Here is a 16,746-nt window from a genome sequence, read left to right on the forward strand (position 1 = left end):
AAATATAATATTGACAGCTTGAAAACACTTAGTTATAATTTTAAAGCAGGGCTATAGATAACAAGCATATTTGTGATTACGCAATTAAAATAACCAAAAACGTAATTTAATTCAAATTAAGTGTACAAAAACGCAGACACCAATTTAATAACGTAATTCCCCTAAAAAACATTGCATCATAACACGCAATTCTTACGATAACTGGGCGTATTTTTTTAAACTGGTATTTTCTGTACAAAAATGTACCGGATTGTTTACAGCTGTCCTATGAAATAAAGAAGGCAGACTCCAGCGGCTTTCAATCTTTGTGGTACTATTGTAATATATTCTTTGACCCGTCCTATTTCTACATTCATTTTCAAGGTATTCAACTCAAAAAGAATCGAAAACGGGGTGCATCGCTTTGAACAGCCATAACTTCATCAATTGAGCAGCGATTTCACGAACTCAGTCTTATTCAATGCAAATATGAATGAACTTTGATCAGAAATTCAGTAACATGTTTGTAGTTATGTACAGGTACCTTTTTGAATTCCATTTGTATAAATATTATACCGGTAGTTACCTTAGTAGATTTTTATTATATATATATGTCATTCCCTAAATTACCCAATTGAGTTAAAAAAATGAAAGTGAAAAACCCAATTAAGCTCAAAAGTAGGGGGTGAACATTTTTGCTAAAACTCTATTGAATTAACAAAAACCTTATTGTTGTCAAAAACAGGGGATGGATTACCCAATATATACCCAAAAGTTATCTATAGCTCTGTTGAAGTATTTGGGGGCATATAAAATCAAATACATCAATTTCCCAATTTGAGGTTTTCACGACTTGATTTTTCCCAATTTTCAGGTTTTCACAACACAATTTTTCCAAATTGGACCGGTACAGGTACTTTTCCCAATTGGACAAAAAAAAATCGCTGTTATTGTAGTACATGTAACTTATTTTAGAAAATGCATTGCAACGTGGATATGAATATATTAGTCAATATTTATGACATCTTTATTTTATTTGGAAATAATTGCTGTTATAACTTCTGCATGCATTTTTCCATGATGAAGAAAGTAATAATTGATTTTAAGATTGAAACTGTTACTTTGAAATTACAACATTGATAACTAAAATTCATCATGTTCTTATTTAACGATTTAACATGTGAGAAATAAAGAATTCAAGATTTTATATCACTTTTAACAGAAATATGCCCCATTGAGATTTTTCCAAATGGGTTATTTAATTGATTCGAGCGGATGATTAATGCTTGCTAAAGGGCTTATCGTGAATCTTGACAGCAATAGACGAATTTCTCTCATTGGTAAAATTGCTTTATTGCAGTTAATAAAACACTTCGTATTGTTCTATCCTATGTAAAACATGAAATAATATTTAATTTCCATACTAGGCATAATGCTATAAATCTATTGGGTTCCATTCATTTATTGGCTGTCACGCTTGTAAAGAGATTATCATTAAAATCAAGCTCTCTGTTGATGTATTTGGTATTGTTTGCCTTTGAAAATTGTGTATTTGAATATTTTATAAGCTTGCTAATGTGTGTAAGGCCAGATATAAAATATTTAGTATTTTTGTTCATTGATATCATGAAGGCCTTCGCATACTTAAATACCTATGGAACTCAATGCTAGCAAATTCATGTTGACTGTTGTTATTTCTAGGCAATTAAAAAATATGTTCATGTACCAAACAATGTTTTGTTTTAGCATAGGTGCGTTTACCACATTTCAAAAATCCACATCGATCGGTTGCCCATTATGAAGCCTTACCTGATCAAAAATCAGACGAAATATCTATTAATTTAGTATATGGTCATTCTTGCAATGTTTTTTTTTGGAAACGTTTTTCTAACGTTTTCTTCCAAGAATATTGCTGACACCGTTTTTAGTGAATTTTTCTAAGACCGTTTTATGTCAAAAAATCTTCTTATAACCTAAAACAATTTCGTTCGTAAAACAATTCTATCTGCAGTATAAATCTCAATCTCCTACGCAGTGGCCTCCCTTATACTAGAAGTTACTGACCGGGCGAAGCAAGGGAAGTAACTGCTGTGAGGAGTTTCTATAAAAATCTGCATTCAGAAATCTGTATTCAGAACTCAATCTGTTGTGCACGTCTGCATCTAACGCTTACCACAAGTTTTACGACAAATTCTTGACGCAGACGAATAGGGTAGCGTCTATTTTCATTTGTGAAAAGAATAGTTCGATACAGATCTGTCCGTGCTTAAATTTTGAAAGGCTTGGGTAATTACTTTTCATAAGCATTTCAAACATTGATGTTAATGGAAAGATTATCTATTTAAATAGTCGGTAATTGTTTGAAATTATTGATTTGAGAAATTCGCGGATGGCGATATCGAACTACATTATACCACGTGACGCCATTCTTCCCTGTATCTTGCACCTATGCTTTTAACGCCATCGGCGCTCTCGTTTTACCATTTTGGCAATGAGGCTGGCCCCTTTGGATTGGGAAAAATCATGGCTATTTTACTAAAATTGGAAATAAGTGCTGTTTTGCTTACAAATGCTTCAAAATTGAGAATAAGCATTTAAAAAATATATTAACTAAGGTTCAACTGACAGAGCTGCGTGGAAGATGAACTAAATGTTAAGATCTAAAATAAAATTGTAGGGCCCATTTGAGAAAAATATATACTTTTTTATACGCCCGTCTATGACGGGACGTATTATGGTATACCCCGCGTCCGTCTGTCCGTCCGTCCGTCCGTCCGTCCGTCTGTTAATGTCGTACGCTACGTCAAATATCCTTTGACAGATTTTCTTTAAATTTTAACACAATCTTAATATTGATAAACCCTGATCCCCTTTCGTTTTTGACGGAATTCTGAATTGTCGTTCCAGAGTTATGGGACTTTGTTCGTCAAAATTTCGTGATTTCATTGAATGTCCTACTGTAGCTCAAATATCCTTCGATGGATTTTTTTCAAATTTCAACACAATCTTAATATTGATAAACCCTGATCCCCTTTCGTTTTTGACGGAATTCTGAATTGTCGTTCCAGAGTTATGGGACTTTGTTCGTCAAAATTTCGTGATTTCCATGCTCATGTACTTATAAAATAAACCATGTATTCAAATACAAATAAACTGAAGTAAAAAAATGATTCAAAGGGTTATTTATTACCTTACTACTTCATTGGCGAACGACGGGCGTATCATGCGCTCATGGCGCAGCTTTTATTATATCTTGCCAAAGGCAGAGGGATAATGTTATGCGTTGTTCGTTAGTCCGTCTGTCTGTCACAAACATTTTGGCAATGGGTGGGGGGGGGGGGGGGGGGAATTATCATTTCAGCAAATTTGCTTATTGTATTGGGAATAGGGCCAAATACCAGTCCCTAATTTGAACAGAAAAACACTCTGCCCAATTATATTTACATATAAACTAATATTGTGATTTAGTGACATTATCATCAATTGGAATCCCTTATGCTTGGTCAATGTTTAACTAGTATGAAATAAGATACTCCAATGTAATAACCCTTTCCGACTCAGAAGCAAATTGAAAATGGCTATGTGCGAACAGCATAAAACCAGAACAGACTGCGAGTAACTGGCTTCTCATCGGTATATAAAGGTTGGGATTGAAGCTTAAAAACTTGAATCTAGTAAGAAAGGACTGAAATTATATTTACTTTCTAAGCAGGGGTTTTCTGCCTATTTTGGAAAAGGAGTCTGACCAAATTGGGATTTTTTATCGACAAAATTGTCCATTTTGGGAATTTTTGCTTCGAAGAAACAGCTCATTTTGGGAAAACATTGTGAATTTATCATGCTTAAATAAGTCAGAGGTTTAACAAATGAATTAGTTTTTATTTGTTATTTTGACCTTAAATGCAGGTAAGCATCAGATGCGTAAGTTTGCTTCGTGTGATTGTGCTGTGAAATGGGGAGCACAGCAGGTTCATGGTGCTGAATCCTCGCTCAACCACAGCAGGGCTTGTCGGTATGATACACATCAGCTGGACGAGTTGGAACATTAATAATCTAATAATCATTAGTCATAAGACACTTCTTTCTAAAACAAATTTTTTTTATTTTTTTTTTAAATTGGGAATTTTGTTATAATTTCGGTTTGGGATCAGGTCCGTTTGCATTGGGAATGCCTCCATTTTCTGGAGGCACAGACAGTGCTAAAAAAAACCTGCTAAGGGACCATAAAATTGGTCAAAATACATGTCTAAGTGGTGATGGTTTAACTAATAATAAAGACTTGTGTGATGTTTCTATCATATATGTGAACATTGTATAAAATACATTGAAATGCAAATCAGAGCTTAACAACAACTGTGAAACACTTGGTTATAGTTGTTTGGCCTTAAGTGATACATACAATCAGATTGTCCACTACAAAGACCGCAAGCACACATCAAGCCTGATTGCTTGTTTATTTTACCTGATATTGATTTGTGGAAAACACAGAGAGAATTTAATGGAAATATATTGAAATCTTCATTGCAAATGAATTAGATCTGACAAACGTACTTGGCAGATTGTCACACTGCATGGGCCAAAATTACGCAAGAGGGCCTCAGAAAATGTCAAATTGAAATGTTTATTTCAGTAACTTAAATCTGAATTGGTTGTAAAGTGTCATAAACCATTGTTTGCACAATTTTTAAGAGTATAAATTGTGGATAGTTTTTAATTGAGTCATAGTTACGCTGGAGCAACAACTGGAGCTATTATGGGAGTAAATGGTTTAGATTGAATATAAATGTTGGGCAGTTCTTACAGCATGGTAATCAGGTATGTTGGAGGATTAAACATTACATGATTCTTTTTCTGGACGAAATTCTTAATGTGTCATCCCAGATAAGTCTGTGTAGTGTGCACAGGCTAGTCAAGGAAGACACTTTCCACCTAAACTGGATTTTTGTGAGTTCTTTTAAACAAACATTTCATAAAGCAGAAAGTGTCGTCCCTTATTATCCTGTGTGGACTGCACATGCTAGTATGAGACAGCACTTTACTTGCATGCATTAGACCTGTTTTCCCAGAACAAGGCTCAAAGGATAATGCCTGATCTGTCTTCTAACTATAAAAAAGTTCTTTCTGGTATGATTTAAGGAAATATTGCTTGCTTCTTAAGCCTTCACATAGTGATATTTTATAATAGTAATACTATCTAGCATAGGTTATAACATTGGATTAAGTCTACAAAAAAAACAACACTTTTTTTAATACATGTAAATAAACTATTTGATATTTTTTTACTTTTAAGACATATATTTTAAATAAATAGTTAGAATACTATAAAATGATATAGACAAATTAATGGGGTTAAACAGGAATAAAAATACTTATTTATATCTGAAAATTATCAATGTAATACATGTACCTCTTATAAGTACATCTTTGTCCCATATACATTTTGGTCAAAACATTATCTGCCAAAAGCGCACAATTTCGAGTTATTTTGTTTTAAAATTGAATCCTATAAAAGGAACTATAAGAGAAGCATGTTTCATCAATTTAAGCCAGTATGCAGTGTGAGCCAATCACCTCACAGAATGGTTTTCAAGCTTAATATATGTACAACGGGTTTAATGCATGTTTGTAAGGTGTCAACCAAGATTGGCCTGTTGAGTCAACACAGGCTAACCAGGTAAAGCACTTTCTCCTTCATCTGGATTTTTGTTTAGATGAGACTTCCTTTTAAACCAAAAAATACAATCAGAATGGAAATTGAGGTATGAGGCATATATTAAGATATAATAATAATGGTAAACTTGAAATATGGACATTTTATATTCCCCGCATTTGTGTCCTCATTTCCAGTGTGAGCCGATCAGTGGGTTGGTTTCCGGGCGGTGGGTACCAGTGTGTGTGCCTGCCCGGCCACTACTACCCCTGGTGGCACGATGGACCGTTCCAGGGTGTGGAGATAGAGCAGGCCACCTATGACGAGTACCAGACCGGCTTTGACTGCCTTAAGGTCGAAAGTAGGTCTTCCTTAAACTTGTTTATTTATTATACCACTGCATTTATGTCTGCCTGATATTAATTCTTCCTGATATTTTTGTTTAACATATATCCCGTCAAGGATTGATATCAAGACAAAATATATTACAGACACAAAAAGCAACAAAAAAAGCAACCCATTTATTCACAAATATTAAGAGCAAGTGCTCAACATGTCAAACGTCAAATAGCAAATTCATTCATGGTATATTGCAGCATTGTAGGGATTATTATTTTTATTTATTTTAAAAGGGTGACGTAGAAGTATGATAAGCATACAAACAGGTTCCTGAGGTGCACTATCTTTGTGTAACGTATCGGGCGGGGGGCTCTGCACAAATAAAACAACTTAACCCTTTCCCACTGTAGTAACAAAGTGAAAATGGCTATGTGCAAACAGCAGAAAACCACAACAGCCTGCAAGTAACTCGCAGACTGTTCAGGTTGTATGCTGTTTGTTGCTCATCAGTATATTTCATAGGGTTGAAAATAAGCCTTTAAAACTTGAATCTAGTAAGAGAGGTCCTTAAATTAAATTTAACTTTCTAAGGGACTACAATGCGTGAAAATACGTATCTAAGTGGTAAGGGTTAAGCCTCACATGATATAATACAGCAGCGATTTTTTTTTGCCCAATTGGGAAAAATATGCACAAACAAACATAAAATTAGGAAAATTCGTGAATCTTCATATTGGGAAAATGGTTTATTTTTTATTTTTTGCTCCCAAATACTTTAAAATTGATAGCTATTAAAGAGTAGTCAAGTTGTCAATACTTTATTTACTTAGGTTCAAGTCATACAGCTGCATAGGGAAACCAACTGATGTTATTTTTGTTTCCTACCGGTTTCACCGGAGGGGACCTATGGTTTGCGTTCTGTGAGTCTGTCACACTTTTCTGGATCCTGCGATAAGTTTAAAAGTTCTTGATATGTTTTCATGAAACTTGGAACATGGATAGATGGCAATATGGACATTTTGCACGTCATTTCATTTTGTTCCTACGTCAAAAATTCTGGTTGCTATGGCAACAAATAGACTAGAAATACTGCTGAAAATGGTGGTTTTCTGGATCCTGCGATAACTTTAAAAGTTCTTAATATTTTTTCATGAAACTTGCAACATGGATAGATGGCAATATGGACATTATGCAGGTCATTTCAATCTTGTTTTCTATGTAAAAATTGTGGTTGCTATGGTAACCAAAAAAATTAAATAATTCTGAAAATGGTGGGAATTTTTGACAATGGTGGTGGAGCCGGTAGGGGGCCCATATTGCTTGACAATAGCCTTGTTTTTTTTTTAACCTTCTTTTCGGAATTTGTTTACAGTAATTGGGAATTTTGTAGTTTTTTCTTATTGGAAAGTGCCGTTTTCCGGTACTTTATAAGAAGGAAAAAATCACTGATACACAACCGTTGGACAGTAACCTGTTATTCACTTTATAGATGATAACAATGTTTCTGGCCACGACTGTTGTTATAGATTTAGAATGCTTTTAATGGCAATGACAGTGAAATTAGTATGCCTTATAGTAAACTTGATTGTGCAGAAAAGTGAAGAATTCCAAGAAGTGTCGTCTGTTCTTTGATTTTTATAAAAACCTTAACATGTTATTATGAAGTATTTATTGATACAATTATACCATTTTATGGTTCATTAAAATTCATCTGTAAAACTGGCTCATTTTATGAGATTTTTATTAGTCATTGGTTTCATGTGAATATAGGTTTAATCTGCATGCAATGTAAAGATATTGATTTCCGTTTACCCTAACCCATGATTAAATCCAACTTCTTTAATTTAACATTGTTCTGAGAAAACTGGGCTTAAAGTGTTGTCCCACATGGCCCTCAATCTTTTAAATCTGCCGCAATTCGGCGCAGTCCCCACCTGAAAAGTATACTTTTTTCCCCTTATGGGGAAAAATTCCCTCTTAAAAAAAAATTTTTTTTTTTTTTTTAATAGAAAGATGTGTCTCATGATTATTAATATCTCAATTCTAGTTCAATTTAATCTTTGCAAACATACTAAATTATGAAAAATGCCATGAATATAGTGCAAACATATGCAATTTAATAATGAGAGAGTAAGTTAAAAAATCCCCCAAAAAGGGAAACGCCGCGAAATTACCCCCTCCTAAGGGCTGTGGACCCCTTCCCCCAAAGTAGTGTGAGGGCGCTGTCCCAGCCTAATCAAGGATGACACATTCCTCTTTTGTGTAATTTTTTATGCACCCAGTAGGGTGGCATATAGCAGTAGAACTGTCCATCAGTCCTTATGTCTGTCAGTCTGTCCGTCCGAAAATTTTAACATGGCCCATAACTTTTGCAAAATTGAAGCTAGCAACTTGATATTAGGCATGCATGTGTATCTCGTGGAGCTGCACATTTTGAGTGGTGAAAGGTCAAGGTAATCCTTCAAGGTCAAAGGTCAATATATGGCTTTAAAGCGACGTAGTAGGGGGGATTGTGTTTCTGACAAACACATCTGTTTTTTGTTTAAAGGAATTCTATTCTTAACAAAAATCCTGTTTAGGCGGACAGTTTCGTCACTGGGATGCCACTAAAAGCACTTGCATAAAGCCCAGTTTTCCCAGAACAAGAATCAATATGCTACGGTCTTGAAATTCTTTTTTCATTTCCAGCCATGCTTGTGGTGCCTATCCGGGTACCGGCGTTTGTGGACAGGAAGAAGAGATCTACAGCGCTGTGGGCCAACCGCAAAGATGAATTCATGGCCGTCATTAGCCCAGAGCTCGAGATGTCAGCCTCACCAAAGCTCCGTCTGGTTGCCAACAGAAAGCGACGAGATGTAGATGGGAATGAGGTTGACCTTGCCCTGTCCTTTAAACAACAGAAGTTTGTAAAACGCTACTCTGACGAGACGCCACACATTCGCCACAAGCGTGAATCGTATGAACCCGGGGCATGGTCGAGGATGCAGCTTATACGACAGCAGTTCTACAACATCAAGGCTGACAACTGCCTCACATACTTGCAGACAGACTCCACGCAGCTGTATCTGCCGGGCGATGCAGCCTATGGCGTGCATGCACAGTTTGAGCCCCAAGGTCGCACAGCGCTGAGGCTTTCCCATTTTCTGAGTAACTTCATGCAGAACGTCGATGAGTACGAACAGTTTGGCAACTTGAAAGGAGACCGCCGTCTGAATGAGACTCACATCTTTGGTGAAGTTCTGGCCATGGTCATGGGAGATTTCAAGATTATTTCGGCAGGCGCCTACTTCGACCAGTACAAGTTCAGGATTGCACCAAATGTCAACACGACAGACCCACGGTATTCGGCCACGCTCACGCGAGAGTATTTTGGGCCATTTGCGTACAGGATTCAGAACCCCGGCGATGGCTTAGATGCCTACAGGGCCATTGATAGCGCGGGATTGACAACCAAGTAAATGAATTCTTTCGTCCAAATAACAGCCTCTTTCAGGGGTTTTTTCAAGGGCATAAAGTAACTTTTTTGCCCAAACATATGACTAAAGTTCCCACAAAAGATGCCAAGTTTTTCACATTAAATCAATTATTGGTTTATTGCATTTATTATACATTGATATTATTCTGTAGCACTTTATAATATGAATTAAAAAAATGCTGTTTAACATGCACTGATAAAGAATTAATATACATATATGTATAATCATATTAATGTTTAATTTTTCCCCCATTTCATAATTTGTTGTGCTTTTTTCCCAATCTAAAAAGGCACGGTGTTTAAAATATAATTTAAAGATAAATCACTGCAGGTATGATGATGAGCTGTGGTTCAGAAGAATGAAGCAGCGCTGGGCAACAAACTTCCACAGCTTGAAGAAGTTCATTGATAAGCCAATGATTCGGTCGTCTCCGAACTCCACTAGTTCGATCCGGTTTGAGCACTACCCAATCTCGTACAGAGCCCCCAGTTATGAGGATGGTGAGTGGCTGAGACCGGAGTTCAAGTGCGATGGGCGTGTGAATGATTGGGTGGCAACATACGTCGTGCCGTTCTTTGGGCTGAACAGTGTCAAGACTCAGATTGAGTTCAAGTATGTGGTCTGAAGGTTATTTTGTGTTTTGTAGTTTTATTTATGAGTCTCGGGGAAACTGATGATAACAGTGTCTAAAATAACTGAGAAAACCTTGTCCCACAACTATTCCTTGTTTCAAGGGACTTGTTAACAGTTAATTGCATTTCTGAAAAATTCAATTACACAAATATGTTAATAAAAATGTCTGTAATCTTTTAATAGCCTTTAATAATAATTATTGCAAAAAAAAATGTTTGGTACAAATTATTGCCTTCCTTGGGCTTTGAATCTGTGACGTTTGGAAGCAAAAGCTTGTGGGCTACCCTGCCAATGCTTAAGTAGTTAACAGGAAAATATGAATGCTATGTAAATACTGAAGGTATTTGCCAAATTATAAATGCTTTAATATTACACCGATTGAGAATGATTCTGAATGCAGTACGCATGGGCTAATCACAGGGAATAATCTACATGTGCAAATATCGAAATAGACGCATCGTTTAACTTTTGAAATATGTGCGTCCACTCGGACGCATTGCTGAACTGTATCCGTTAACGCATACGCGAAGTACGAACCATCTTGTGTACGAGTCAAACGTGTAGCAATGAACGCAGAGTTTAACCGAATGAAGCTTTAAGACTCCCAACAAGTCTTTTGATTGGTTCTAGTCGAGCCGTTGCTGTATAATACGAACCAATTAGAATGGACCTTTTAAATAGAATATGTTATGGCATTTTCTAGAGTCCCCGGATGAAAACCTGCTTTCACTTTGTGTAATTTAGTCATATATAATACAGAAAAAAGGCCTCCGAAATAAGGTGATGAAGCTAAATCCAAAACAAAAAATCTAAACTTTAATAACGGTTGGTCAACGGCTCGCCATTCGGACGTAAACAGTATTATTATCAAGTTTGCAATTCCGATGTTAACAATAATTTATCATCGATTTGAATCAAGTTGAAATGTTGTAACAGGTTACATTCATGTAACAGATAATGTTATAGCCTATGTGAAGGCAAACAAGATAGTGATAACTCTGAATTAGTTTTTTTGGTTTCAACAAGTTTTTTAGATTATTAAAAGTTTAATGCAAGTATAGTTATTGAGCTAGTGTGATTAAAGACATATTTTCTTCCCTACTTGGTATCTTTCAAAATTTGGGACCCATTCTTTTTCCAGGTGGACTCATTAATTTTGGCCTGGGACTCATTGGTCTAAAATCTGCGAGTTCAGGGACCCATAGATAGTAAATTCTAGATTATTCCCTGCAATCAGGGACGACACTTCCAGCTTATATTACATATTTTGTTCAAAGGAGGTCTCCTTTCAACGAAAATTTAGTTGAAGGAGAAAGTGTCGTTCCTGATAAGCCTTCGAGGACTGCCCAGGCTATATTTGGGACGACACTTTATGCACATGCATTAAGCCAGTTTATTCAGATCTAGGCTCAATTCAAAGTGCACTTGTTTTCACAGAGGAGTGGTGACAGTGGATGTCAAACTGAAGGAGCTCGACATCAGCCAATGTCCTGCAGACTTCTATGTTGCCAATGCCTTCAAGAACACAGCCAAATGTGACTTTGCTTCACAATATGTAAGTAATACACGCATTTCAATTTTTTTACAGTGTAGGAATTTCAATGGAAAACAGGTTATTTGGAGGAATGTTTTTATTTTAACAGGGGTTATTGCTTATCTAACTGGTTAAATTATTGAAGCAATATATTTAAGATTCTTTCATTAGAAGAATATCTCATACTTATTTAAATGTACAAGTTTGTTTACAAACCAACTGTAAACGTTAGTAAAATGCCCCCCTTGAAAAATTTTGTACCACTTGATTTTGTGAGCAAAATGATATATCCTCTGTCTTGGAAGTATTGAAAGAACAGTGGCGATGGCCACAACATTAGTCTCCTTACCTGATAAGGTAATTTAATTGCTAATCGGTGATGTAGAAGTGGCTCTCTGATAGAACCAAAATATCAATAATGGAGTCGACTTGAAGTTGTCAGACTGAAGTAACCCCCATGAGTAAAAGAAGAGATTGTAGCCTAAGTAGAAACACCTGGCGCTAAGACCTGAATGCAGATTCCAAGCAGAGGGGCAAGACGTGAGGCAGCTGCAGAGACTTGCCCAGAACCAAGACGCCTGGAGGAAGCTAGTTTGCGGTCATGTCTCAGATGGGACCACAGGCAAAGATAAGATGATCGTGGAGTGTCTTGAAGTACATCAGATGTTTATAGCAGATATCATATGAGATTATGATGTGAGAATAGCATGTGAGAATAGATAGTCACTTCAATATGTCCAACGATGTCGGAAAGCTTGGCCAGTTCTTGGCACTGGCGGAATAATCACGTTCATTGTACAGTGGTTGTTCTCTAGTGCCATTAACTGTCTGGGGAGGAGTCATCGCCTTCCGGGGCAAAGTCATCACTGAGATCATTTGAGATGAAAGGATTTGGATCTGGAACTGACAAAGGAGCTGTTTTAATGAAGTTGATTTGGAATTTTAATTTGAAATCATTATACTACTTTCCATATTTGTATGCCCTCGATGGGTGGCATATAGTTTTTGAACTGTCCGTCAGTCAGTCTGTCTGTCTGTCTGTTTGAAAACCTTAACATTGGTCATAACTTTTGCAATATTGAAGATAGCAACTTGACATTTTGCATGCATGTGTATCTCATGGAGCTGCACATTTTGAGTGGTGAAAGGTCAAGGTCATCCTTCAAGGTGAAAGGTCAAATATATGGCGTCTGTCCGTTCATCTGAAAACTTTAACAATGGTCATAACTTTTGCAATATTGAAGATAGCAACTTGATATTTGGCATGCATGTGCATCTCATGGAGCTGCATATTTTGAGTGGTTCAAATATATGGCTTCAAAAAGGCGCAGAAGGGGGCATTGTGTTTCTGACAAACACATCTCTTGTTAACTGAGGTGTGGTTTAACAACACAATGGATCAATCATTAATTTGTCCAGCCCGGCAACAGCATAAATACAACATACTAAATCTTGCCCATCTTCTTTCAGTGCGTTCCTCTGCCTGGGAAGGGGTTTGAGCAGGGGGCATACAAGTGTGAGTGTCGCCAGGGATACGAGTACCCCTTCCAGGACCTCTCCTGGTTCTTCCATGGACAGACCATGGAGGAGGAGTACTCCAAGAAAGTGCAAGGCAATCCAAACAGGTTAGATCTACTTGTAGTTGTATTGTAAATTTTTTTCAATCGAAATGTAAAGTAAAGAAATGCAGATTTTTAAGTTGTTGTGTCCATTTAGCTCATATCTATAATGTTATTTCTGTTCTAGGTTTGTTTTTGCAATAAGTATATTTTTTCATACTTTTTTGCCTATTTTACATTAAATTTAAGCCAAAATTTCTCATTCACGGGTATTGGACAGTTTTACAAAATGGTGAAAAATGACCTTGTAAAAAACATTACCATACAGGTCAGGGTTTCAACTTTACCCCTTTGAGCAGCAACCTTCCTTTTTATGATCCTATTTCTTTGACGAGCTCTAGACGGAATTTTGTATATTTGAGTTTCGCTCTGGGAATACTGGGCGTAATGCATGTGTGTAAAGGGTCGTCCCAGATTAGCCTGTGCAGGCCACACAGGCTAATCAGGGACGACTCCACCTTAATTGAATTTTTGCTAACATGAGACTTCATTTTAACGAAAGATGTCATAAAAGGGGAAAGTGTCGTCCCTGATTAGCCTGTGCGGATTGCAGACGACACTTTACGCACTTGCATTAAACCCCATTGTCACAGAGCACGGCCAATATGATTGTGTTAAGTGTTATCAGATGTGCCTCTGTAATCTGCAGGCTAATCAGTAATGACACTGTCCGCTTTTGTGGCATTTTTTCTGTTAAGGAAGTTTCTTCAAGGAAAAATCTATTTCAGACAGACAATATGGTCTCTGATTTTTAATTTGGGTTGATACTTTTCTCACATGCTTTACATCCGTGTGGACATTTTGTATATTTCTATTTCAGGTATGACACTCTCAAATGTCGCATTGCTGGTGCGTCTGGCCTCACTGTGAGCTGGGTGCTGTTGTTAGTGGCCTTGGCAACCAGGTTACTTTGGAAACCATCAGTTCTGTGAAAGGGTGTGAATGTTACGCTTAATTGTGCTGAAATACAGCAATATGAATTAATTATGCAAAGTTTCAGGCATCCTAATTGAGAGTCATAAATTCAGCCAGTGCTTTATCTTCAGAATGATACCTATTCAGAAATATGTCCATGTTAGATTCAAACATTTGTGCTTTTTTACCTCCGTATTTTAAACATAATTCATATTTAGCATATTAAAACAAGATTGTGCTTGTAGTCATGGGTTCTTTGATATATGATTTATACTGTATGTAAATGTTCATTAACTGTAAAATTTCATTCAAGCGCTTAACACAGCACTATACTGAAGTAAGATATATGCCTCAATGGAACTAAAACAGCTTTGTTAAAAGTTATGTTAATATATAAAATAATAAGTTCTAATTTTTTATCAATAGTAAAAAAAAAAAATTACGTCTTCTTTTGAGAGTAATAAACTAATAAGTATTTGTCTGATCTCCCTGTACTGTCTGTTAAAAGTCTTTAACTATTAAAAGGGATTTAACTCTTGCAAGAACTATACTGAACAGATACTGAGTGCTTTAAAACTGAGCTGTGAACGTAATGAAATCAAATTTGATTGCATTCATATATATGTATCATAAGTTACACGGCTTTGAGATGTAAATATTTTTTTTTAATAATGTTCTACAAGCATGGCAAATGTAACAAATGCTCTCATTATTGTCAACAATTAATGCTCATATGTATTAATGTATATAGACTGTCATCATAATGTGATCTGTATAATTCGTAGAGCCTTGTTTATACATTTTTTTGTCCAGAACACAAATTCCACTATGTTATATTCATGTATTTTGCATTGTTACTATATACACACATTTAATTATTTTCCAAATTGAATTTTAATCAAATTAACTTTTAAATGTCATTATATGCATATATATATATTTACAAAAAAAGTTTGCTTTGTTTATTGCTTTTCCCGTTGTTTAAATTTTTAATGGGTTTCACTTTTGTGTCAAATATTGCAGGTAGCATTTCAGCATGATTTAAAAATTATGACATTTAAATCAGTTTTATTTTCCTATACACAACAGAAAAACTTAAAATAAAATCTCTTATGCGAATATTTTGTTTGTTTGAAATATAATAATTGTAAATAAGTAAAGTTTTGCTTTAACAAAATTTATTTTCATATTTTGTAAAGTGAACTTTCAGGTACATATTAGAAGACATATGCAAATCCATATGTTAACAAATGCTTGAAACATAAACTTTTGTTGGTTGATGGAACATGATAATTGCGCTATATTGTTACCAGCATTCTGAAGCAATATTGTGTACATGTTGTTAAAAAATGTTGATTGGGAAGATAACAAGTGTGATTTTTTTTTGCAAAAATATTATTGCCTACACTGTAGATTCCATTATTTTTATACTAAAACTTTACAATAAAATCTATATCAGATATGCGTAATTGTTTTCTCTTTTATTAGCATCTTTTTTATCATTAATTTCACTTATACACCGCGACAAATGCAGATGTGATTGATTTTGGACAACAAAAACAAATTTATATATGCGACATGGTATTGATCTTAAACTACATTTGGTCTCAATATCATCTCGGTCCCAATTGGAGAACAGATACGTAGAAATGTTAGCTTTGACTGCTAAAATGTGATTATCTTGATGGTTACTGCTTCAAATTAGGGGCCATAACGAAGCAGTAAGAACATGCTAATTTGTTGACGCATGTTTCAAAACCACCGTAGCATGAACACCCATGTGGGTTGGCTGCAAACTTCATCACGCTAATGATGGATGTCATTTTAAAGGTCCAAGGTCAAAGTGACAATTTAAATCAATGGTGAATTATTTTCAACAGCCTGGAGGGATTCTCATACAACTTGCCGTAAGAGATCCGCATGTTGAAACTGAGTGTAGCAGGAAAAACAACAGGTCATGTTGTTCAAGGTAACGGTCATAATTCAACGTCAAAGGTCAAATTAAGGAAATGTGTAGTTGACACTTTGTCGGGAGAAGAACGTCTTATGTCATGATCACTATTAAAGGTCAAATGTGTAATTATGTATTTTCAACAGCATATATGGATTTGCATATTACCATAAGCGATCATTTTTGAGGCGGAGTGTCCAATGCAAGAAAAAGGTCCAGGTCAACCGTCAGACTCTGGAAATGTATGGGTACTTGACACTTTGTTTGAAGCATAACTTTCTCGAGCATGAATGGAGTTTTAATTAACGTGGCAGAATTTACCAGTATGATGAAATGACATCGGTCATAAGTCAAGTTAAAAAATCGTATAAAGTTTTTTAATTAATAAAAAATGATATACATGATGAGACGTAGTGTCGGTACTACGGCACACGAGAAGCAAGTCTCAATGCTAAGGTCAATGTTAAATTAAGGAAATTAGCCATGGACACACGGTTGGGCGTCACTGTCCAGCATGGCTAGATTGATAAGTTCATAATTTACGGTCATAAGAAAATAGAAATCATTTTAAACATTGTCCAATATGTACATAACAACTGATTTTTATCTTAAAGGCGTATCTTTGAGGCAATTACATTGTTGTTTGTTAG

The 16,746-nt window shown here is 35.8% G+C and overlaps 1 pseudogene; it reads left to right on the plus strand.

Moving 5' to 3' along the window:
* LOC127850372 (uncharacterized) overlaps positions 1 to 15,607 on the plus strand; it is a 30,752-nt pseudogene extending 15,145 nt beyond the window's left edge.
* The last annotated feature ends 1,139 nt before the right edge of the window (positions 15,608 to 16,746 follow it).

Source organism: Dreissena polymorpha, chromosome 11 (assembly GCF_020536995.1).
Source record: "Dreissena polymorpha isolate Duluth1 chromosome 11, UMN_Dpol_1.0, whole genome shotgun sequence".
Taxonomy (NCBI): Eukaryota; Metazoa; Mollusca; class Bivalvia; order Myida; family Dreissenidae; genus Dreissena; species Dreissena polymorpha.